The sequence below is a fragment of the Ambystoma mexicanum genome, chromosome 2p (assembly GCF_040938575.1).
Source record: "Ambystoma mexicanum isolate Mex_15411 chromosome 2p, UKY_AmexF1_1, whole genome shotgun sequence".
NCBI classification, from domain to species: domain Eukaryota; kingdom Metazoa; phylum Chordata; class Amphibia; order Caudata; family Ambystomatidae; genus Ambystoma; species Ambystoma mexicanum.
Genome location: NC_090923.1, coordinates 126,363,151 through 126,387,879, shown reverse-complemented (window position 1 = coordinate 126,387,879; position 24,729 = coordinate 126,363,151). Strand labels below are relative to the sequence as shown.

General features: G+C 44.8%; 1 protein-coding gene and 1 long non-coding RNA gene across 4 annotated transcripts in view; one reads left to right on the top strand and one right to left on the bottom strand.

Moving 5' to 3' along the window:
* CHCHD6 (coiled-coil-helix-coiled-coil-helix domain containing 6) overlaps positions 1 to 24,729 on the bottom strand; it is a 3,402,742-nt gene that overhangs the window by 129,200 nt on the left and 3,248,813 nt on the right. The gene's annotated exons all lie outside the window — the stretch shown is intronic.
* The window catches only part of LOC138566286 (uncharacterized), a 428,118-nt gene that overhangs the window by 79,588 nt on the left and 323,801 nt on the right, over positions 1 to 24,729 (top strand). The window lies entirely within an intron of this gene.

Below are 24,729 nucleotides of genomic sequence, written 5' to 3'. Positions count from 1 at the left end.
TTGCAAGATTATCCAAACTAGCACTCGCCAAAAGACTGCCACAGTAGTCCATGTTAGATCAGATGAGTGCTCTGCCAAAAATGGAGCAACTAGCTTCAGACAGAAAGGGTTGACTTTGTTGTAGCAGCTTAAGATAATAGGCACAACTTGACACTATGCTATTAACATGTGGCCTCATGGAGAGATTGGCGTTTAGATAGACTAAGGGTTTTGAGCTTGTTGGCAACCTCAATATTAATGCAGGCAGTCCCAAAGCTCTGATACTCCTCTCCCAAATTCTTTAAACGATTCGATGTTCTAATAATGAGCAACTAATTGTTGTCACCCTTAAGCGCAAGATAGTTGTGAGCCATCTAACTTTGGATATAAGCATAGATGTTATTAGTAAACAGTGTCCTTTCCATGATCACCAGAAAATTCAAACACAATGTGGGTTCATCGGCATAGTGTGTATAAAAATACCTTTCTCATCCAGCATATCAAACATAGGTTTTGTAAAAACATGATAGAACATTGGAGATAGGCAGGATCCCTGAGGCACCGTAAACTTCAATGTTACAGGATTGGCAGAACTGTCTTCAGAGAAAACCCTGGCAATACGACTGGTCAAAAAAGAATTGACCCGAGCAGCTGCCTCTGGAGAGACATTGGCGGAACCTATAAGTCTGTCTGATAATAATTTATGATTCACCAAATCAAAGGTTGCAGACAAGTCGAGCAACATCAGTAGGGCAGCTTTTCCAGATTTCATTGAGTATGTTGGACTTAAGGTACAGGATCGCTGTCTCCGTAGCATGTGCTCTCCTAAAGTCTGACTGTCTTTGACCAAGGAGGCCCACCTGCTCAAGGTAGTACTGCACCTGAATATATGCTACCCTTGATGTTCACTATAAGGCCTTTGTTAGACATGTACAATAAAAATGTGCCTACTAGTTGTTTTAATTCCACTGGACTTTGGGCTAAAAGGACAGCATCATCTGCATAGCTAAGAATGGGAGTTTGCCTCTTGCCAATAGTCAGTACCTCGGCAGAGACACTCTGCAGATGAACACTTAATGAGTTGGTGTATAGATTAAACAGCATCAGCACCAGTACACACCACTGGTGGATGCCACGTTTGACCTTCATCTCATCGCTGACATCCCACCATTGCCCGTACCTAACCCTTTACAGTGTTTCCTGTGTGTAGCTCAATTATGATATTCGAAAGGACAACTGTAACAGACGAAAGTTTTAGGGTTAATTGGTCTCTATCCACATGATCAAAGGCGGACATCATGGCTGTGAACATTGAGGCCAAACACATATTTGGGTAAGATCAAATACATGGGTGACTTTAAGGACTATGAGCAAAGGATGAGATCTTTCCCTCCAACAACAGGAGACATAAAAGTCTTGCGCCTTCTATACGCCAACATCATCATTCTATTAGATCTGACTGCGGTCGGCTGGCAGTGACAATTGAACAACTTGTCAGTATACGTAAAGGGAAACAATCTGGAGCTTAACAAAGACGAAACTAAAATCATGTATTTTGAAAAAACAATCAAGAGAACGGATAAGCTGAAATGGTACCTAGATGGAGTGCAACTCAAAAAAGTAAAAAGCTTCAAATAGCTGGGCAAAACACTGAACAACAGCCCCTTGGAAAACTCAATGCAGGTAACTCATCACGAAAATATAAAAATATTAGTTTCCCAGACTAAGGCTGTTGATAGGAAATGTGGTTGTTTTTCACTCATTCCGATATTGAATTTCTACAAAGCAAAAGTGATTCCATCACTGTCCTATGGAGCAGAGGCAATGCCGTACATTCCTGTGTAAATCTGGCAAAGGTTAGAGGGCTTATTCTGGCGTAAAGTACCGGGTCTCCCACCATCGACCCCCATAGCCTTCATTCATCGAGAACTGAGCTTGTGTCTCTAAACGCGACAATTGATCGAAACACTTTAATGCTATATAGGACGATTCTACTTCCGTCTCGCCCACAAATTCTCGACATCATCTACAGAGAAATCGTGGGAGGGAAAAACAGCATGCTAACAAATTGGTTGAAGGAGAACAAACGTTTTCTGGAAGAGATTGGAAGCACGCAAGATGAACTCAGGAGCAACCCAAGCAAAGTTTTTAAAAAACTGGGAGAATGGGATTGGATAAAGACCCTTGAAGTAGCATCCAAAAACAAACTAACTCACGAGCCTTCCGACAAACACAAAGCAGGTAAATCAAGTTTTGACAATATTTCCAAACAGAGGACTGTGGCACACCTTCCTGCGAGTCCGCCTGAATTTCATAAGGACCAACGAGATCCTGGCTATAAGAGGCAAATCCAGCACTAACAAGTGCTGTTACTGCAACAACAAAAAAAGACCATGTGGAAACAATTAAGACAGTTGTTGCTATCGTGTTAATGAACAAATGAAGAAAGAAACACCTACTTGGGTTGCTTCTTCACTGATTTGCAGACTTATAATGAAGAAGTCTGGTGGTTTCGCTTGATGAGTGGAGAAAAGAAATCTTGGGTGATCGCTGTAGCACTGTTCCTTCTGAACATTGGTCTAGAACAGGAGCCAGCGAAGTAATGAAGTTTGGAAAAGAAAGGAAGTGGATAACAAACGTAGTGGTTGACGACTCCACAACAACGAGACGAGGAAACAAAAGAAAGGAACTTCAGGATGTGAAACTATGACCTTAGCTTCCCATCGCTTGCATCTCCTCGCTTCATTCTTGCTTTCTTTGTCTCTCTTTTCTTTTCTTCTTATGAATTTGGAAATAGATTGGGGGCTACGCCCCATAAGTAAAAGTCTTTTAAAAATTGTAAATCAATTAAATCAAGTAATATAAAATTTTAAAAAATACACGTTTGCGCTTGTATCATAGTACTCAGACCTTGACAGAAGCCCAGTTGTGTGTCGCACATTACATTAATTTCTTCTGCACATTCAAGTAATCTATTATGCATTGCTCTGCCAAGCACCTTGGAAGGAGTAGATAATAGCACTATGGTTCTATAGGCTTCCGGGGTTGCATAACTGCCTTTCTTTCATATTGGGACTATTTCAATGCTTTTCCAATATTACAGTATTTCTCCAATATTCAGATATGCATTAAATACTAAGGAAAGCAGTGGTTCCCATAGTTAAGGTTCATATGTAAATATGACAGCAGGCAACTCACCTGGTGCAGCAGCTCTGCCCCAGTGTTGGGTTCTTATAGTGATTTTCACTGTCTTTCCATTGCAATAACATTCTAGCATGATCGTCATTGTGAATACTCTGTTCAATGAGACAATCAACAGGTTGGACAGTCACTGTGGGATCATTTTTCTTTGCGTAGTGTTTAGAGAAGTATGCCACCCACTGGTTACCGGTCACTAGTGTGCCTCTGGGCTTTTTTCCACTAATCTCTGCCACGACTTTCCAAAACTTAGAGGAATCTTTATTGTTGGCCACCTTTACACATTTCTGCTAAAGCTCCTCCTTATTCTTTAGTCTACTTTCATGCAGTGTTTTTATATGTGGTTCTTGCTGATCTACCCTTCTCCACATCCAAAGGGGTAGATTTTAATGCTGTAGGTAGTTTGTTCTTACTTCTTCTACATATGTTATTAAACCAGGAGCCTTTCCCTCCCGGTATCCTATGCTCACAATTATATAGGACAGACTATAATATTCCCTTTAACTTCTCAAAGATATCCACCCTTGCCTTATCAAGAATATTTTCCCCCAAACGCTTGATTTGTTCCTTACCTTCCAATATTAATTCCCTGTAAAATCAATATTGATATAGGGTGCATGTCTAACTCTCTCCATCTTTTCTACTCCTTTACTTTGCTAGGGATATTTAAGCAGCCACAATCGAGGCAGGGAATTCTTTCCCTGCCCAATTAAAAGCGCCACATTAATATTTGTTTGATGTGATACAATCTAGCCCTGTGCATGACTCATACAGAGCCTCGTAGATCCCTCCCCCTGTGACACAGATATGCCAAGAACCACAGCGGTATACAGAAAGGATATATATTTATTAAATAATAAGTCAAAGTAATATTTGCACGGATTTAGTACTCACGCCACCTACTCTGTATCACCAAAACAAAGCTTCAATACAAAGTACTCACTTTTCCGGAACAGATATTAACAAAAGATCTGAAATTACAACACACTTGCGTTTTTATTTTTGGGTATCATGTAAATAGCACACAGGGCAAATAAACAGTTCCCAACATTCAATCACAAACAAAAATCTATTATTGACAATTATGAAGCAGCACCTTAAAACATGAGATGATCACGCACTTAGCACCATACTGTTATAGAGTTAGGATAAACACACTGCAACAATTTTTGTATTGGAAACAAACTATTTCACACATGCAGTGCTCTTTACTTTTAATCTCCCTGCGTGCATATCAAATGTTAGAATGTGAAATCACAACATACTTGGATTACACACTTTTTAGATTTATACAACCCTTCTTCGTTCTTCCCTAGGCAATGCAGAAGTTCTTTTCTATCAGGAGTCACTTTTCTACTCTCAGTAAAGAGTATGCATTTCAATTAGAGACTTCACTTTATTTAATTTAGGAAAAACACTTTCCTGATCTGCACCAAAAACCCAGACATGCAATTACATTCAACACTCCTCTGCTTAAAGTCAAGTTCTCAGGAATGGTGAACAGTTAGGAATTTCGTTTTTAAGGCACCCCTTCCTTTGGGGAATTTAGGGGTTTGTAAAATTAAATAGAAATGCCCAAATATTTTACAAACTATCCACCTTATTCACACTGGAAGTGATTCTGTTTATTTCGAATTTCAACAAAATCCCCCGTGTGTAATTGGACTATGTGTGAATTCATTCAATAATTGTTTAATAAAAAGTACTAAGGAAATATGTGTGTGCCCACCGATGGACACGTTTACTTATATAAATCTCCCTAGGTTTGCGCTCAGGAAAAGGTACATCAAAGCTCGGGTCATCTACAGATACAGGGCAGGCACCATCAGAATCTACCATCAGTCATGTATATTCTCCAAGCTCAATCCTTCTATTTCGCTTCCCCTTGGTCATAGATCTTAGCCTCTGTCGCCTCCAGCAATCTCATCAGCAGTTCCAACCCAGTTCATTTCAAGCAGTGTTCCTGATTTTCATTGTGTGTCCCCATATGAATGTTATACCACACCCACAAAAATGTCTAAATGATGTCATGCCAGCTCATTGGTCACAGGTTTTGATTGGGCAACCATCTTCCATCCCCTTATTCAAGCATAGCCCCTTCTCTTTTAATTGGTCCCTTCAGTTCCCAAGCCCAAATTTTGGGAGGGATAAGGCCAACCCTCTGAATTTACATTTTAAGACCTTTCAATTTTGCACTCAAAACTCCAAAATGATAATTTTCAATGTACAAAAAACATATAAATATGTATATGGTTGCACAAACACTCACCATGCCGGACCTGATGAAGACTCCTGTGTTTGCACAAGGTTGCAGGGTCAATCCACGTTTTGTTGTGTTTTACTCACAAATAATAAAAGTCAGTGTCCCCAAATTTGATATACATTAACAAAGCTACTAAAACACATTTTGGGTTGTAGCTTGGGTTCCAAAAGTCAAATTGTTATGAAGGTTATGGCAACAGAAAGGCCGTGGGACAGATGAGCTTTCCAGTGATACTTGGATGATTTCTGTGAGACCTATGGTCACCCCCCATGCAAATCTATGGCAAAATAATTAAATGCATACGATTCCTTCAATTTTCACATTTCGTTTCGTTTTCCAACTGAACACGAGAACTGGTCATCTGCTTCCGTTTGTAGACTCAAGCCTGAAATAAATGTCATTAACATTCTTTCTCCCAGGGCTAAACCCATTTAGAACCTTATCTTTAAGAACAGAGGCCAGACCCACCTCCGGTCATCATGTGGTGGTTTCTGTAATATGCCACTCGTCAGTCAAGCCCTGGACTAGACCATTAAATGAATTTAATGACATGTGTTTTTAAGATTTGAATTCCATTAACTGAAACTTCTGTTTATCTAAGGGGTCATCTGTTAACTGCACAAACCCTTAGTTCGGTATGAGCTCTGCCAATCTTCTTTCAGATAAAGATGCTGAGCATAGCAGAGCCCTGGCATCATACATTGGGGGAAGGTGGCTTTGATTGGGCCTTCCAATCTCATGAGGAGAACAAGGATAATATATGTATAATTTATGTTTTAGATCTGGACCCTTTATGAATGGGGAACGAAATGAATCTTCTAAGAAAAAATGAATGTCCTGAAGATGGCCCAACACTTGTTTCATTGACCACCACAGACAACGGTGGTACACCATCAGGGGCCGAAACATATGTCGACCTAAAAGGAAAACCAAATGCTCTTTTCCTATGTCACACATATTATGAATAATTACTATGCTTGAAGAATATTCAAATCGTAGAACCCCTTTTTTGTAAACAGTATGAGTGGAATGAAAGGAATGACTGGTGCGAATAGACGCTAATAATGTGTTTTAAGATGTTTTTAGGAATTGTCATTAAAGATATTTATAATTTTGCTAAATTCTGCAGTCTAAATAATATTTCCCAAAAGGTGTTTATACTGCCAAATACGTAAGCAGTTTCTCTGTACTGAATTCTGTGTCCATATAGGACTTCTAGAGAGGGGTAGTCAGTCGGTTATGCATTTTTTCTCCGGAAAAGAATTTAGACATATCCAATTAAATGGCAGAGTAAAGCACTGCCTTACCAAAGGCAACATCCTGAGCATGGGAAGTATCAAGGGATAATGCTTAACAAGCGTGTGTATAGAAGCGTCACAGATATTCTTTTACCGGCACCCGCCTCTGCAGGGCTGTTGAAGTAGCAATGCCCCGGGTACCAGTAAAACCTCAGGAGGGTCCTTAACAGCCAGCGGTGGCATTCTGAAATAGTCAGGATAATCCACCTACACAAGGTCTGCTTAGAAACAGCCTGTCCTAAATGGTGTCCAGTATACCACACAAAGAGCTGGTCGTCCACATTGAGTTTAGCCATCCTGGAGAGAGAAAAGCTCAAGGCTCTTCTAGGATACAACCTATGGAGCCTTTCCTCTTCCTCACTAGGATGAGGAGGAGGATAATGACTCAAATTAAATTGACACATCCTAAGGTAAAACGGATGTATGTACTCTCAACACAACCCTGTCCTTGTGGTACAAAGTAAAGGGTGGCTTATAAGAAAGTGCCTGCAACTTGCTCACTCTTCTACCAGATGTGACTGCAACTAAGAAAACAGTTTTAAGTGTCAACAATCTTAATGGCCAAGAGTGCAAAGGTTCAAACGGAGCACCGATCAGAAATTTTAGAACCAAATTACGGTCCCAGACAGGCACCTGAAAAGGCGACGGTGAGAACACATTTATGAGCCCTTTCATAAACGGAGTGATCAGTGGAATTTTAAAATAAGCGCTTAAATATAGACAGCGCTGCCAAATAACCTTTAATGGTGCCCACTTGAAGACCCTTGTGGGCCAAAGAAAGCATGAAGGAGAGAACCTCGGAATCGAGCACTGAAAAGGATCCACATTCTTTCCTCTGCACCAGACGCAAAACTTATGCCAACGGCAACAGTACAGGGACTTTGTTGCCGGCTGCCTAGCCGAAAGCAACACCTCCATCACGTCATCCAGGAGGTCCCAATCCCTGTATCTCAACCTCTCATAAACCATGCATGAAGGTTGAGAGTCTTGACCTCCGGATGGAGAACCCGATGTTCCTCTCACGAGAGAAGAGCCTCTCGTTTAGGAAGACGCATTGGAGACAGATGGACATGTCTAGAAGGTCCGGGTACCACGCTCTCCTGGCCCAACCCAGAGCAATGAGGATTATGCGGGTCCCGAACCTTCTCAACCTCCTGAGAACTTGAGGGATGACGGGGATCAGAGGAAACGCGTACAGTAGCGGGAAGAACCACTCCACGACGAACGCATCTCCTAGAGCTTCACTCAGTGGAAATTCCCTCGAGCAGTACCTTTCACACTTTTGTTTGGCACCAGTCGCGAACAAGTCCACCTGTGGGGTTCCCCACAGGGTGAAGATCTCCTGAAGGACTTCCTGAGCTAGTTCCCACTTGTGGGAGACCGTGTGCTGCCTGCTCAGAGCATCCGCCGCCATGTTCTCCTCACCGGCAAGATGAACCGCCGATAGGGACATTTCCTCTCGTATTGCCCAGAACCAGAGCTGCATTGCCTCCCTGCACAGAGGCAGCGACCCTCCCCCTTCTCTTGTTGAGGTAATGCATAGTCACTGTGTTGTCCAGACATTCTTCCCTCGTACAGACATAAGAAAAGCCTTCAGTGCCAGTCTGATGGCTTGCAGCTCCAAAAGATTGATGTGAAGTCTGGACTCCGATGGAGATCAACAACCGCTGATGGACTGATCGTCGGCAGGAGCTCCCCACCCTGACAGGGAAGCGTCCGTCACCACCGTGACATCCGGCCATGGCTGCCAAAAAGACTCTCCTTTCACGAGATTCTTCTCATCGGCCCACCACAGAAGCTCTTGCGAGACCGAGAGCGGAACATGAAGGAGATCCAACATCCTGCCCGAGAACTGGAACCATTGAGTCTGTATGGCCCACTGAAGGGATCTCATTCTCAAGGGGGCCTCCGGCACTAGAAAAATGCAGGATGCCATGAGGCAGAGCAACCTTAAGAATTCAAAAGTCGGAAGACTGTGGGCTTGCGGAAATTTTGTGACCAAGGACGTGTCCAAAACTGCCCCAATGTACTGGAGCCGCTGGGATGGTGTCAAATGCGACTTCTTGAAGTTGAGAGAGAAGCCCAGCTTGTAAAGGAAGTGGCAGGTGACCCTGAGATGATCCAAGGCTTGTTCGGGAGAATGCGTCCTGATCAGCCAATTGTCCAGGTAGGGGTAGACATTAATCCCCCCTTCCCCTGACATGCGCTGCCACCACCACCATGAGCTTGGTGAAAACCCTTGAGGCGGAGGTGAGCCCGAATGGCAGGATCCGAAACTGATAGTGGGAACTGCCTACTGCGAATCTGAGGCATTTCCTGTGCTTGAGATGGATCGGCTCATGAATATAAGCATCCTGCAGGTCCAATGACACCAACCAATCCTGAAGTTGGAGGGCCTGAAGGATCTGAGAAAGAGCGACCATCTTGAACTTGTCCTTCCTGAGGAACTTGTTCAAACAACATAAGTCTCAGTCCTCCGTCCTTTTTGGATATCAAAAAATAAGGGGAATACCAATCCTTGTTCCACTCCGCCAAAGGCATAGGTTCTATAGCGCCTTTCTCCAGCAGTGCTAAAATCTCTTGCACAAGGAGCGGATCCGGAACCTTAAAAGAGTGTTTCCCTGGTGGATTGTCGTGAGGCCGTTGGAGAAAAGGGAGGCAGTAACCATGGGCTATTGTATCCCACGCATCTGAAGTAATCGCTCGCCATTCTTCGACATGCTGTGACAGCCTGCTCCCCACCGGAGAACCATGAGATCTGGCCTCAGAGCTGTTTGGCAGCGGCAGTGCCTGATGGCAAAGAGGCAGATTCCTGAGCGGCATTTGGCACCTCTACCTCCCACCACAAGTGAACCTACGTTGGCCCCTTTGACTGGCCATCCCTTCCGCCTTTCCAAATGAGGAGTAACAGCGAAAGGAACCACCCCTCCATTGCTGTCCCCTAGGATGAAAAGGCTGAGGTTGTCTGACAGCTGCGCCCAAAGACTTGGCAACTGCCTTGGAGGTCTGCAACTTCGCAAGGCTCTCGTCAGCCTTGTTGCCAAAAAGATGCGACCCATCAAAGGGCATGTTGAGAAGACATCGGGTGCAAAACCGGACTTCCTCAATCACGCAAATCTGCGCATCATGGTGCTCGTAGCCATGGACCTTGCAACAATATCTGCAGTGTCCAACTCGGACTAAAGGGATTCACACATGGCATCCTTGCCATCCTGCACAATAGCTAGAAAGCCACCCCCCCCCCATTCAGGAATAGGCTCAGCCGCAAGCGAAATACATTTCCATAGAGTGTGCAAAACTTTTGCCAAGGCATAGATGGAGATGGCCGATTTCAGCCCCATACTCCCAGCAGAAAATACCTTGCACGCCCATCCATCCATCCATCCATCCATCCATGCCTTTATCGTCCATATCAGGAGGGATGGTAGGGTACGCTGCCTGCTTTGAGGTGGCCTCAGCCGCCTGGACCACCAAACTCTCGGGAGTAGGGTGTATGGGCAGGTAGCCTGGGTCGCTACTGGATGGGCGATATTTCCTTGACAATGACTTGTTAACAGCCTGAATAGTCTCCGGGGCATTGTAGCAGCCACCCTCTTTTACAGAGCCACGTGAAATGGCAACACCGGTTCAGTGGATGGACCCTGATCCAGGATGTCGGTAAGGTCATCCTGATCATAAGCAACCGGAGGCCTGGACCAAAATAGGTACTCTACAACCTTCAACATCAGCCTCCGATAGGAAGAGTCGGCATGATCACCAGGGTCAGGCTTCACAGACTTAGATGTAGCTTTCCTTGGAGATGCAACAGCCACAATGGGTTCCACCGGTGATTCGATGGCGTCGACAGCTCCGATGGCGTCAGCGTTGACAAAGGCGCTGAAGGCTTCGAAGGTCTGACCCGGGGTAAAGACCCCATAGACTCACTCGACAGACACAGCGCTGATGTCGTCAACACCTTCTACGACAACTTTACAGGCTTCGACGATTTCGTGGGAGACGTAGAACGCAATCTGGAATGTCTCTGGCGATCCCCTGATGCCTTGTCCGAATGGGACCTCCAGGGCTCTCGATGTTTATCGCATCGACTACCCGGGCCCGAGGGAGCACAAGCATCGGACTGAGACCATTCCTTGCCGGCTTCAACTGAAAGGGCGGTCGGAACTGTGCCGTGAGATGGAAATATTTTCAGCATTTTCTCCCGAACAGACTCCCATTCCTTGGGGGTAGAGGATTTAGTGGGACGTGACATTTTCTTCGGGTAGTCGTCTTCTGACGAGGATGGGAAAGCCAAACGGTGACGCCGCTTCCGGGACCGCCTCGACGAAGATGAAAAGTGGCGAGAACCACTCCGGGACCTAGATCTCCTGGATGTCTCCCGACGAGGGGACTCGTCGGTCGACATACCAGTTGATTTGGATTTACGGGGCTTGGAAACACAGCCCACCTTTAATTTCCCCTGACGCTCCCGCAAGGTCTTGGCAGTCAATGACTGACACTGAGCAGTCGTCCGTGGCGTGGTCCTCGTCCAGGCACCACAAGCAGATACTGTGCTTACATGTCATAGATGAGGAATACGTTGGAGGACACCATTCATTCAAAATGTCATTTTGGGCTAAACACAGAGCTTTTCTTCATGCACAAAACTCGCACTTTGTATGTTATAATTACATCACACATGATTCCTTCTGTTTATTTTTAATATAATTGTGTCTTGCCATCAATGTTCATTTTTTCATCATGATATGTTCACATTACTCTGGCATGGGAAATGTTGACTCTGTGTTCATTATTTTAGGTTGCAAAACGCACTCGCTTCCATAATCACAGTTTATGTGTTTGCAAATGATCACTTTAGGCATCAGTCATGTTTAATGAAACATAGTCATCTGGTTTTTGAGCTTTGACAGTTTTTTGCAAGGCCCACTTAACACGTGTATTTCTCTTTCTTTGAAAATAGCCTTCTGATATGTGACATTTACGTCTAAAATGCTGCCTTTTTGTCTGTCAGCTCACAGTGAATGTTCCAGGTTCTGAACTTTTTAGTCCTCCGTCACCCAAATGCAGTTTCCTTTGTCTTGGGCAGAAAATACCCCACAGGTTACTACATTAACGTGATTGGCCTTACCAACCTCTTATAGCAGATTTAGGGGATGGCGGTCATTTTTTACCCGAATGAGGACTTCAAAATTGCTAATTCTATCCCACATATCCATTGGGTACAACATATAGTCTATTAGATTACAATGCCTCCCATTATTTTATCAAAAGTAAACATGACCAGGCTGTCTGTTGCCATCCTGCCATTAATTTCCCTACAGCCAAATTCAAATAAGAGGTCCCTTATCAGTAGGACTTTACTGCAGCATTGCTTACAGCTAACTAGTAGAGTGCAATAATTTGCAATCTCTTCTGCTCTGTCGAATCCGACCACTGGCCTACCCCTAGTCTAGCATTAAAATCCACGGCAATCAACTTGATATATTATCTTTTTTCTCCATTATGCTCAATAATTCAAAGCAGCAGATGGTAAAACTGCAAGCCCTTATGTAATGGACTGCCACATGAAACATTGACTTCCGTTTCCATTGTCAAATTGACAAGCTAGCAAGCTGCTTCGACTCGAAGACTTTGACACAAGCTCATTGAATCCCGCTTTGAACCATTGATCTGATCAAATCAATCAGGCCATCAATCTCAAAATCAAGACCAGTGACAAAGTACCATCTTACCCTTGAAAAGCACCAGAAAGACAGGCTTTTTGGTGCCAAACAACTAAGGAAGATAAAGAACAGACTAAGTTCCAGTGTCAAGTCCTTTTAACACCCTAAGCACAAGGCCAACCATGGGGCTCGAGATGCTGGCTGACCCTTACCCCTACCTTAGCCTAAAGCAGATATAGAGCCTTATAGACCGAGTGAGGGGTCCTTATTGCGAGATAATGACCCACCATCTAGTTATGGCCCAATGCGAAGCCAAGTGACATAAGTTTGGGGAGGGTCATTATACTAAGCAATAATGAACCGTCCTGAAGGCTATTAGCACATGATGGTAGTAGCAATTACATGTTATGCTGGTGTGGTAAACAAATATTACTTCAAGAGTGAAAAGTAAAGTTTCTCTATAAGAAAGTGAAAACATTTTCCAATGTTTTAGATTTTCTTGTGTGTGTGTGTGTGTTAAATAGCATGTTGCAGCCAAATAAAAGGCCCTCCCATAGAGAAAGTCTCTTGTTGAAAAGAATCTTGCCTGAACATTGCATTGTGGTTTCCCGGTCTGCTTTTGAATAAAGACTGTTCAGAATGCAGTCAAATACCAGTAGTTATTGACTGAACTCTAAGCATTCTGATTGGCTGAGAGGAGGTCAATGATCTCCACATGCTAATATTTATTATTAGCTGTTTGTGTTTCCTCCTCTTTTTAAGTGACTAGTATTTGACTAAACCCTGCATTGCAGTTCCCACTTATCTCGGCTGCCAAAAATGTCAATAGTTAATCCGATTTGTTCAGTGCATTTTCCTTGTAGGGGTTTGAATTACTGTTTTCATTGCGGAGTGCGTGTTTTTTTGTTGCAAAGAGCACTATTTGTGCATTACTTTTATTTCATACTATGATTATAAGCTTCCTCTATTGAACTACACCTCTGTATGGTATAGCCTAACCTTGGACCTTGCTCCCACATAAGGAGAAGGAGCCAAGGAGGTATAACATCTACTCTTGTTTGTTTAGCCTCTATGATTGCAACACCTCCGAGCCAAGGTCTGGCACAGGTTTACAGTGATGAAGTGCTTGTAAGACTTTGCTACCCCTATGTAGTTCTTGTGACTAGCACAGCTATTATTTGTCAGATTGTGAATTCAATCTTGATCATTAAACATACAGATTCCTAGAATGCTATATGGCACATCAGCTGTGCTCATTGATATTCACATCAAACACAACAAATCTGTACACAGTTATACATAGCTATCGAAGTATATTAAATCTGTTTAAAGATCAGAGGTCCTAGCAAAGCAAGCACGGCATGAGTCACCGAACATCATTAATACAGCGTTCAATAAACATGTTCTCTATAGGCCTCCTTTGTCAAAACGGTACAGTTCAAGAGCAATGTTGGACCCCTGGGCTAAGAGTACCATATGTTGGACGTAGTGATCTGCTTAGAACGTTTATGCAGGTCCAGCAGCCTAGTCTTAAAGAAGCGCTGTGCACTTTTAAGCCCATGTTTATAGTTTTCCCTCCCAAAAGGAGACATGTACGATCAAAAACAACAGACACTGTGGGGTGTTCACGCTCAGAAATTACGTGGTGTCCTCAAAAAATGATACATTTCAATACTTGATGGTTCCCTGAAGGCTCCTCTCAGTCACTAAATAGATCACACACACACTACCACAAGGGCAGACACAACTCAAGAAACTGTCATACCTGAAGCTGGGAGAGAAAAAACTACATAAAGATGCATTTTAGCCAACATTTTAAAGTTTGATTCAGTAAGGCCACCATTCCCGCGTCAATCACTGCAGTGGTAAAACGCTGCCAACCTGTCGGGTGATTTAGTAGTGACTTTAGCTGAAACTACAGCATTCAATGCTGGAGAACGAGCCAGCTTTTTCTTCACAGTACATTTGCAGTTTACCTGCCCCCAAGGATGTGAGATTATAGTTTCATCTTGAAAATAATAAAGCCGTGCCACAGCACTGCAATCTTCCAGACCAAAGCATAGCGGCAGTTTTATTGGAAACCATGTAATAAACACTATTTATGAATACAAGTCTTTTGCTTTGAGCTTCACGCAGAAAAGCACATGTCAATGCCAGTCGAATGAAGAGAGCAGCCAACCGCCAATCACAAATCACAAATGCTCAACAGTGATAACCAGAGGACAGGCAAAGCTAAAGCAAATGGCCAAGTTATCCATGCAAACCCAGGAAATTGACTCCTTCACCGCAAAGTAAATGCTGGAGAAGAGCATGCTGCCTTTGTGCCACCATAATCTCGACTCACGTCACCACACCACATATATGTGAGCCCAGCCACATTTGTATTGTACGGGCATTGACATTGTATTAAACATTGTCTGGTCCACCAATCACTTTACAAACAGGAGGTTACGGTATTATTGCAGGCGACTGAGTTCTAAAAAAAAAGCTCCCTGCTTAATGGCTGCGTGACAAACAATGCTTCATGATTGAATAATATTAAAATCACGTTTTGATACAGCTGTTCATGCTGAATTCCTACACACTCAGAGCTACATTACCATCAAAATAGAGAGACTACGGTAGAAGAACAAGTTACTTCTTACCTTGTAACGTTCTTTCGACGGGATGTTCCTCCGACGTATTCCTCATCTTAGATATCTCCTTCCAGCTCTGCTGGCCTCGGAAAATTTTTTCTCTAGAGGGCGCTGCGCGTCGACGTCCTCCGAGTCGATGTCCCTCGACAGCCGCCGTGTCGACGTCATCCTGCCTATAAAGGCCGCGTGCAGCGTCCGTTGCTCAGTTCCGTTTTGTAGCCCACAATAATACTTTCTGGACTAGACTAATCACCCTGAAGGAGCGTAAGCTGCAACAACACGGGAAGTAGAACTGCGGGGATGGATGGGAGGGCCGATGAGGAATACGTCGGAGGAACATCCCGTCGAAAGAACTTTACAAGGTAAGAAGTAACTTGTTCTTCGAAGGGATTGTGTCCTCCGACGTATTCCTCATCTTAGATAGGCTCCCATAGCAGTATTCTATTATTGGAGGAGGGAGTACTGACTTCACGCTGTCTTCTATTGATGAATAGAATACAGTACAGCCCTTCCAAACCTAGTCTTTTGACTGGAGGAGGAATCCAAATTGTAAAAACGTGTAAAGGTATGGACAGACGACCATGTAGCGGCCGCACAGATGTCTTTAACCGGGACGCCTCTTTTGAGGGCCGATGAAGCTGCAATACCTCTGGTCGAATGAGCCCTAAGGTTTTGAGGGGGCTCTTTCCCTGCCAGTTTATAACATTCCAGAATGGCTAGAATGATCCATCTGGAAATGGTCTGCTTAGTTATTGGTAACTCCAGCTTGTGACCTGCGTAACCTACAAACAGCTGGTCTGCCTGTCTTATCCTGGCTAGTCTACTGATGTAAAAACTTAAAGCCCTTCTAGGGTCTAGCCTGTGTAACCTCTCTTCCTCTTTCCCCGGGTAAGGAGGAGGATAGAAAGATGGTAGGGTAATCTTCTGAGTGATATGGAATTCAGAAACCACCTTTGGGAGGAAATTAGGCTTCACTTGCAGGACAACTTTGTCTTTGTGAAATATTGTGTGAGGGGGTTTACAAGAAAGAGCTTGTAATTCGCTCACCCTTCTAGCAGATGTAAGTGCTATTAATAAAACAGTTTTAAGGGTAGGGAATCTTAACGAACAAGAATGGAGTGGTTCGAAAGGTGTGCCCATCAGGAAAGTTAGTACTAAGTTTAAATCCCATAGGGGAACTTGGAATGGTCTTGGGGGATAAACATTGGTTAACCCTTTTAGAAACTGTATTACCAAGGGTAATTTGAAATAGGATGGTTCTTCCGCAGTGCGCTTAAAGATGGATAGCACTGCGAGATAGCCCTTAATGGTGCCAACTTGAAGGCCTGAATTCGGCAAATATAGAAGGAAGGACAAAACCATATTCTGTTCTCTACACTAGCTGCAAAATCTGTTCCAACGGCAGCGGTATAAAGACTTTGTTGCTGGCCTCCTTGCCGAAAGCAACACCTCCATAACATCATCAGGGAGGTCCCAATCCTTGTACCTCAACCTTTCAGAAGCCAAGCGTGAAGGTTGAGGGTTTTGATGTCTGGATGGAGAACCTGACCTCCCTTCTGTGAGAGTAGGTTCTCTCTGAGTGGAAGTCGAATTGGAGGGCAGATGGACAAGTCTAGAAGGTCCGGGTACCACGTTCTCCTGGCCCAATCCGGGGCAATTAGGATCATGTTTCTCCGGAATCTTCTCAACCTCCTGATCATTTGAGGAATGACAGGGACCGGTGGGAACGCGTACAGAAGCGGAAACTCCCAGTCCACTATGAACGCGTCTCCCAGAGCTCCTCTCGGGGGAAATTCCCTTGAGCAGAACAGATCGCATTTCCTGTTGACGCTGGTGGCGAACAGATCCACCTGAGGGGTTCCCCAAAGGGCGAAGATCTCTTGAAGGACTTCCTGAGCTAGTTCCCACTCGTGGGAGACTGTGCTCTGCCTGCTCAGAGTGTCCGCTGTCAAGTTTTTCTCTCCGGCTAGGTGAACTGCCGATAGAGAGATTCCTTCTTGGATTGCCCAAAACCAGAGCTGCATCACCTCTCTGCACAGGGGTAGTGATCCTACGCCTCCTCTTTTGTTGAGGTAATGCATGGCCACTGTGTTGTCCGTCATTATCAGGACGTTTTTCCCTTGTACAGCTGGCAGGAACGCCTTCAGCGCAAGTCTGATGGCTCTCAGCTCTAACAGGTTGATATGTAGTCTGGACTCCGATGGAGACCAACGACCGCTGTCAAGTCGTTGGCGTGGGCTCCCTACCCCGTGAGTGAGGCATCCGTGACTACTGTTATCTCCGGCCAGGGTTGCCAAAAATGTTCTCCTTTCAGAATGTTCTCCTGACAGGCCCACCACTGAAGGTCTCGAGCCACCCTGTCGGGAACCTGAAGAAGATCTGTCATTCTCCCTGAGAATTGTGACCACTGAGTCCTCAGTGCCCACTGGAGGGATCTCATTCTCAGGCGAGCCTCTGGCACTAGGAAAATGCAGGATGCCATGAGGCCTAGCAACCTCAAAAAGTCGAAGGCTGGGAGACGTTGGGCATCTTGGAACTTGGTAACCATCTGTAGAATATCTTGAGCCCTCACCTCTGGTGGCGAGGCTTTTCCCAGGGAAGTATCCAGGATCGCTCCTATGAACTGGAGTCTCTGCGATGGTATCATTTGTGACTTCTTTAAATTGAGGGAGAAGCCCAGTCTGTGAAGGGAGTGGCACACGTGATTTAGCTGGATCTGAGCTTGTTCCGAAGAGACAGCCCTGATCAACCAATCGTCCAGGTAGGGGTAGACATGAATCCCTTCCCTCCTTAGACTTGCCGCAACTACCGACATTAACTTGGTGAAGACCCTCGGGCGGAGGTCAGCCCAAATGGCAGCACTCGAAATTGATAGTGAGAGTTGCCAATTGCGAACCTCAGGTATTTCCTGTGTTTGAGATGGATAGGCACATGGAAATAAGCGTCCTGAAGGTCCAGAGATACCAACCAGTCCTGGAACTGAAGGGCCTGGAGGATCTGAAAAGACATCTTGAATTTGTCTTTTCTGAGGAATTTGTTCAATTCTCGCAGGTCCAAGATGGGTCTCAGTCCTCCGTCTTTCTTTGGAATGAGAAAGTAAGGGGAGTACCAGCCCTTGTTCCTCTCCGCTACAGGTACCGGTTCTATGGCACCTTTCTCTAGCAGGTCCAAAATTTCCTGCAAGAGGAGCGGATCTGGAGCTTTCTGAGAGATGATCCCCGGTGGATGACTCTGAGGTATGCGTAGGAGAGGCAGGCAGTAACCTTGGGCAACTGTTTCCAATGCCCAAGCATCTGACGTGATAGCCTGCCATTCCGCCAGATGTTGAGTCAACCTGCCTCCTACAGGTGTCCTGTGAGGGAAGTCCTCAGAGTGGTTTTTGGGCAGCTGATGCAGATGCAGATGGTAAAGAGGCACCTGCTGTTGCTGCGGCCTTTGAATATCTACCCCGTCCACCTCGGGTAGTTCTTCTTTGTCCCCTTTGAGCCCGTCGTCCTCTACCTCTTCCGAATGCGGAGTAGAAGCGAAAGGACTTGCCTCTCGCAGAGGTTCCTGTGGGACGAAAAGGTGTCTGACGGATTGCAGCGCCTAGGGATTTTGCTGCTGCTTTTGAAGTTTGCAGTTTTTCTAAACTGTCATCCGCCTTTTTCCCAAACAAAGAAGAGCCATCAAATGGCATGTTCAAGAGCCTGGCTTGCACATCTGGGGCAAAACCAGACTTTCTCAACCAAGCAAATCTCCTGGTTGTTGTACTTGCCGCCATTGCTCTGCTGATACTGTCAGCCGAATCAATGCCCGTCTGGAGGGATTTGCACATAGCGTCTTTACCGTCCTGTATGATATTCAGGAACGCCTCCCTTTCTTCTCCCTCCGGGATGCAGTCAGCCGCTGTAGAAGCACACTCCCAAAGTGTATGGCTGAATCGAGCAAGGGTGCAAGTAGCATTCACAGATTTTAACGCCATGGTACATGCCGAAAAAACATTCTTTGCCATAGCATCATATTTTTTATCGTCCCTTCCTGTGGGACGGTAGGATAAGCCGTCTTGACATCGGTAGAAGATGCTGCCTGTACCACCAGACTTTCCGGGGATGGGTGTTTTGACAAAAACTCCGGGTCTGTAGAGGATACCCTGTATTTTGTAGACAGTTTTTTATTTACTGCCGGGACGACATCTGGGGTTTCCCAGTTCGTCATAATCTTCCTCTGAAGAGCTTTATGGAAAGGCACCACAGGATCCTCCTGTGGGCCTTTATCAAGAATATCCGTGAGGTCATCTTGTTGGAAAGATTGTGAAGGTGCAGACCACCCCATAAACTCTGTGATCCTGCCCATTAAGGCTCTATAGGGGGTTTCAGCATGCTCCCCCGGGTCTGGCCTAGCAAACTCCACTTCAGGGGAAGTGTCTAACCCACTTGCCTCATGTAAGGAATCATGAAGATCCTTTAACCTGCGTTCTTCAGAGGAAAATTCCTCTCTAATTGGGGTTACAGGTCCCTGCAACTCAAATGTGTCTTCCTGTTCAGACAATTCACCCTCTTCCAAAATTGAGGACATAGTTCTCAATTGTTCTGAACTCATAAAGGGTGTAAATCCCATTTGCAAGGCAGAGGGTGCCGAACTTGTCATTATCGGCCTCGAAAACGTCGATGTCGTCGACGCCGACGTCGAAGGCTTCGAGCGTGGCGTCGAAAACAAAGGCGGAGGCCTCAATGACCTCGACAGAATTGGGATTCTACTCGACAATCTCAAAGCCATCGTCATCGAGGACCTGGGGATAGTCACTGGGTGTGTCGTGACCGTGACTTTTCTTGGCGTCGACGCCGGTGTCGAAGCTGGCATCGAGTCGACAGACCCGTGTGTCGAAGGTCCCTTCAACAACGGCGTCGAAGACACCGACCTCGGCGTCGACGGAACCTTCGAGGAAGGTTTGGAGGTCATAGTCCTACTCGAGGGTTCGAGACGCGCTCGAGAGGTTTCCTTCGCCGGGTACTGCGACTCGCGGCGTTTTTGACCTTCGGGTCTTTCGAACAGAGCATCGCTCTCGGCAGTCTTCGAGGGGGTCGAGGCCGCTTTCTCGAAGACGCTCATCATATTTTTGCGGAATTCCTCCCATTCAGCCCGGGACCTATGTTTCGTGGGACAAGGGATTCTTTTTGGCGAAACAGAGGAAGAGGAAGATGGAGAAGGGGATCTTCGACGTCTCCTCTTCGAGTGCTTCGATCTGGAGGAGTGATGGGACCCACTCCGACACCTGGAGCGCGAATGGTGACGAGGAGACGAATGTCTCGACTTCGTCGACGAAGAAGAAGCTTTAAAAGTCTTACCTTTCTCCAGCTTCCCCCTACGCTCCTTCAGGGCCTTAGCTGTCATGGACATACAGTCCTCGCACTCCGAACAATGGTGTTCAGCACCAAAACACCAGAGACAAACTCTGTGAGGGTCAGTCAGTTACATCTTTTTTCCACAATCTCGGCATTTTTTGAAGCCGGATCGAGGAGTTGTCGGTTCCGACGAGGAAGCCATCGAGTACGGATCGAATAACTCGAGGTAAATAGGTTTAATCTGACAAAAACTGAGCAACGGTATTCCGAGGCACTGAGTAAGCGCGGAAAAACGGAACTGAGCAACGGACGCTGCGCGCGGCCTTTATAGGCAGGATGACGTCGACGTCGCTACGGCGGCTGTCGAGGGACATCGACTCGGAGGACGTCGACGCGCAGAGCCCTCTAGAGAAAAAATGTTCCGAGGCCAGCAGAGCTGGAAGGAGATATCTAAGATGAGGAATACGTCGGAGGACACAATCCCTTCGAAATACAGAGATATATTTGGCAGTTTCAGGCAAAACATCCAGTGCTGCGAGTGAACGGCATGGAGAGGAGAGAGAGGAAAAGGCAGCTCACACCTGATTATCCTGCTTTAAGAAAATATCTTGTTCTATGTTATGTCCCTTTATACCAGTGGTTCCTGGTGTGTTTCCTGCCAAGTTGACCTTTATTTCCCCTCAAGCTCTTTGTTCAACCCATGGCACCTCAGTAAAAACTGATTTGAAATAGGCAGCCTTCCACAATGGAGAGAGTCCATTTGCCGGTCCTCCGCTCCCAGGTGGTCGCTCTAAAATGTTGATGAGGAGATTTTCATCATCATTCACTAGCCCTCTTTTTCGGTGTAATATCTGTTAAATCTCTTCTTTGGTTTATCACACTCAGAATGGTTAACCACTTGCTCTTTCAACATCCCGCTGCAACAACGGTTTGATACCATCTACATCTCGAATGAGGTAATCTAGTTTGTGAACAAGTAGGGTTCACTGTTTGGTCACATTGAATGTACAGTTCTTTGGAGTCTACCACTGTTTGCAAGCCATGAGCGAGCATCGCTAAATGTATTTTCTATTCAACAAGCTACTCATCTTTCACTGGGTTTTAATAATCTGCCAGCCTGCCCTAGGATATTACCAATTTTACAGTATTTCAATGCATTTACCTCTTGGTTCTCCAGACCATCTTGATGCCTCTGTCAGCACCACTCTCACTGCACATCAGTCATGAGATTAACAAATACCCAAATACAGAAAGAATACTGCGATTGACAGAACATTGATACTCCCAAAAAGCCAGAAACTGCAAGACTTATGGGGACACCTGAAAATAGGAGACCCGTTGATGTGGGTCAGACAGAGGTGGTGTAATGGGAGTCCAGGAACCCAAGAACCATGGTCATCATGGTTCTGACTGTTCAACACTTCCCTTCCTATATATTCCGGAATGCTGGCCTCTGAAGCAGCAGCTTAATCCTGCTGCTCCTGGGCCCTCTCCTTTAAGATATATAATCGATGATAATGAACTCAAAGAAGAAAATTGAAGTGGCAGAGAACCCAATCCCCAAGAAGCCTAAGCAGACTTTGGAGATGAATGAAACTCCCAGCTCTCAGGACATATATACCCTTTTGCTGCAGGTGGCACAAGATGTTGCAGAAGTCAAGACATCTATGGCTGAACTTAATCTAAAGGTGTCCCAATTGGATTGCAGTGTCACCGATTTGGAAAAAGGCTCGGTATCCATGGGCACAGAAATCGCATGAAGCTTCAGAGCCTATAACAACCTGAAGGATGAGCTTCAGAAAGAGAAGGAGAAAAAACTGGATTAAAGCTGCGAGGTAAAAATCTAAGACTGATTGGGATAGAAAGGATGGCAGAATCCAATAATGACAACTTGATTTCCTTTGTGATTCAAGTTTTTAAGGATTGCTTTAACTTTGACTCAGTTGCTATTAATGATATTGACCATGTTTATAGAGTTGGGAAGAAATTGGGTCCCAAGCCAGACACATTTTGATTGCCTTTGTAAACACCAGGACAAAGGAAGACCTAATGGAAGCAGCTAAAATTAAGGTAGCGCCAGTTATAAAGGGAACCCAATAATCCTTTATCCGGACTATCCAAAGGAGATTCTGTTGTTAAGAAGATCTTTTAAAGGAGTTAAAGACTTGGTCAAACTTTTGAGCATCAAACCGTATTTGAATAAAGCCAATATTTTGATCTTGAGCCTGCCAGAGGGGGAAAAAAGAAGCTTTGATCCCAAAGAAGCTATGCAGTGGCTGGAAAGGCTAAGAAATTACTCTGCCTTTGCATCATAATTGGATTTGCTGCTCCCACCTCGTGGCTGTTTTTTTCTGGACCCTTTTAGTGTTTTATTATGCACATTTTATTGACTTTTGGCTGAAAATCAAGCAATATATTCACTTAAAGCGGCGCTGTGTGATCTGGGCGGTTTAACGTTGATAAATAGAATCTCAACGTTATGCCGAGAGCAAATCTGCTTGTTTACTTTTGTATGATTCCTCGTGCGAGGTATGGAAGAAAGGACCTTCAACGCGACTTCAGCATCACATTTTGAGCTCCGTACGCTTGGGATTACGGAGCAGCTTTGTTTTGAGAAGTGTCCGATTCCGGTGGTCCAATGCAGCCCGTTAAAGATCCGCTGATGCGATGAACGCATGTTTCCAGCGCTCGTGTGATGGATATATAAATAAGGTCAGTTGTTATGCATGGGTGACTGGCGTGACGCATGCCTCGCTTCTATACATCCACAGGCACTGCGTTAACTCCCCCATCTCTCTGCCACAACGCTGAACTCTTCTCAAGGATGATGTCTGCAATGGACTGACCTTATGTCCCCGGAAGGCGGGGAGTTTTACCTTTACTTTCACACTTTGCCAATGTGGATACCTGGTTCATAGGAATGCTGGTAGCAAGATGACTTCCTGAACTTCACATTTGGGCGCGCCTCTTAAACGGGAAGTGCTTGTCATTTGATTCCACACCTGCTGATATTCTTACTGTATTCTGTTCCAGGAGAATGTGTTTGCTTTTTGGCCTCCGGCCGGCTTGTTTATTGAAAGATGACCAAACAGTATTTTTTTTACCTTTGAGCCGCTGGTCATATATTCGACTGCTGTTGGCGCACGTATTATGATTCTAGAATATGCAGCCAGCTGTTCGATGCTGGACATGTGCTTCCTCCTAGCTTGGAGCTCGGAAAGGTGTGTCCTGGATTCCTCATACTGGTTCATTGGATATATAGAGTCCTTAATGCTCCGTGCTTACACATGCTTCAGTTGATACACTACATGTGTATAAGAGCTGAAAGGGGATTCCAAACTGATTATATGTATAACAAATTTGCTGATGTATACTCACACTGGGTAGGAGAGAACAAAAAAGGGGGGGGGACTCTTTAGACTGATAGTCTTGAAAAAATAGACTCAGTCTGCATTCAATATTACCCAACAGGGTTTAAGTAAAACAATATTTAATAAAGAAATGTTCATTAAGAAAATGTTTTCATAAAAAACGTTTAAGACCCAAAAATTACATACATGGTGAACACAAGAAAAAAGAACAACTAATACAAAAAGTGACTACACTCAAAAGTTAGACGATAAGAAAAAACAACCAAATAACATAATACAATACACTCATTGAGTATATCACTCAAATGACATAAAACAATCCCGACATGTTTCAGTTCTTCCAGGCTGTAATTGCATGACTTTTCTTCAGGGGAGAAGACTTTTTTCTTGATAAACACCATGCATTCCATGGCCACATGTTGGTATATTCCATAGTTTGAAGCAAATAATGCTCCTTGAATGGTTTTTTGCATAGCTGATGCCTTCAGTGCATACATCAACGGCTTCCTAGTATAAGCCTTCATGAGTTGATGGACTGTGCAATGAACATTCCTCACAGGATAACGGCTCTCATTAACAAAACACCATAGTCGGGAAACTCGCAGTACGACGCGCTGGGCTCGCAAAGTGTTCTGCTTGTTTGCGAGCCCAGCGTGTCGTACTGCGAGTTTCCTGACTATGGTGTTTTGTTAATGAGAGCCGTTATACCATAGATGGAGGTAGTCTAATTTAGATTTCCAGCTACTTGTGAGCCTGTTTCGAATTGGTGCAAAATTGAGGGAAGAATTTTGGAGCTAGTTTTTGTATGCACTGAAGGCATCAGCTACGCAAAAAACCATTCAAGGAGCATTATTTGCTTCAATCTATGGAATATACCAGACTGGAACACTGGAGTACATGATGTGGGATTGCATGAGAGTTCATGATTTTTGGCTGGATAGTTGTGCAATATGTGAGGTTGTACTTGGCGAGAAAACTGATTATGATTTTAAAACATTGA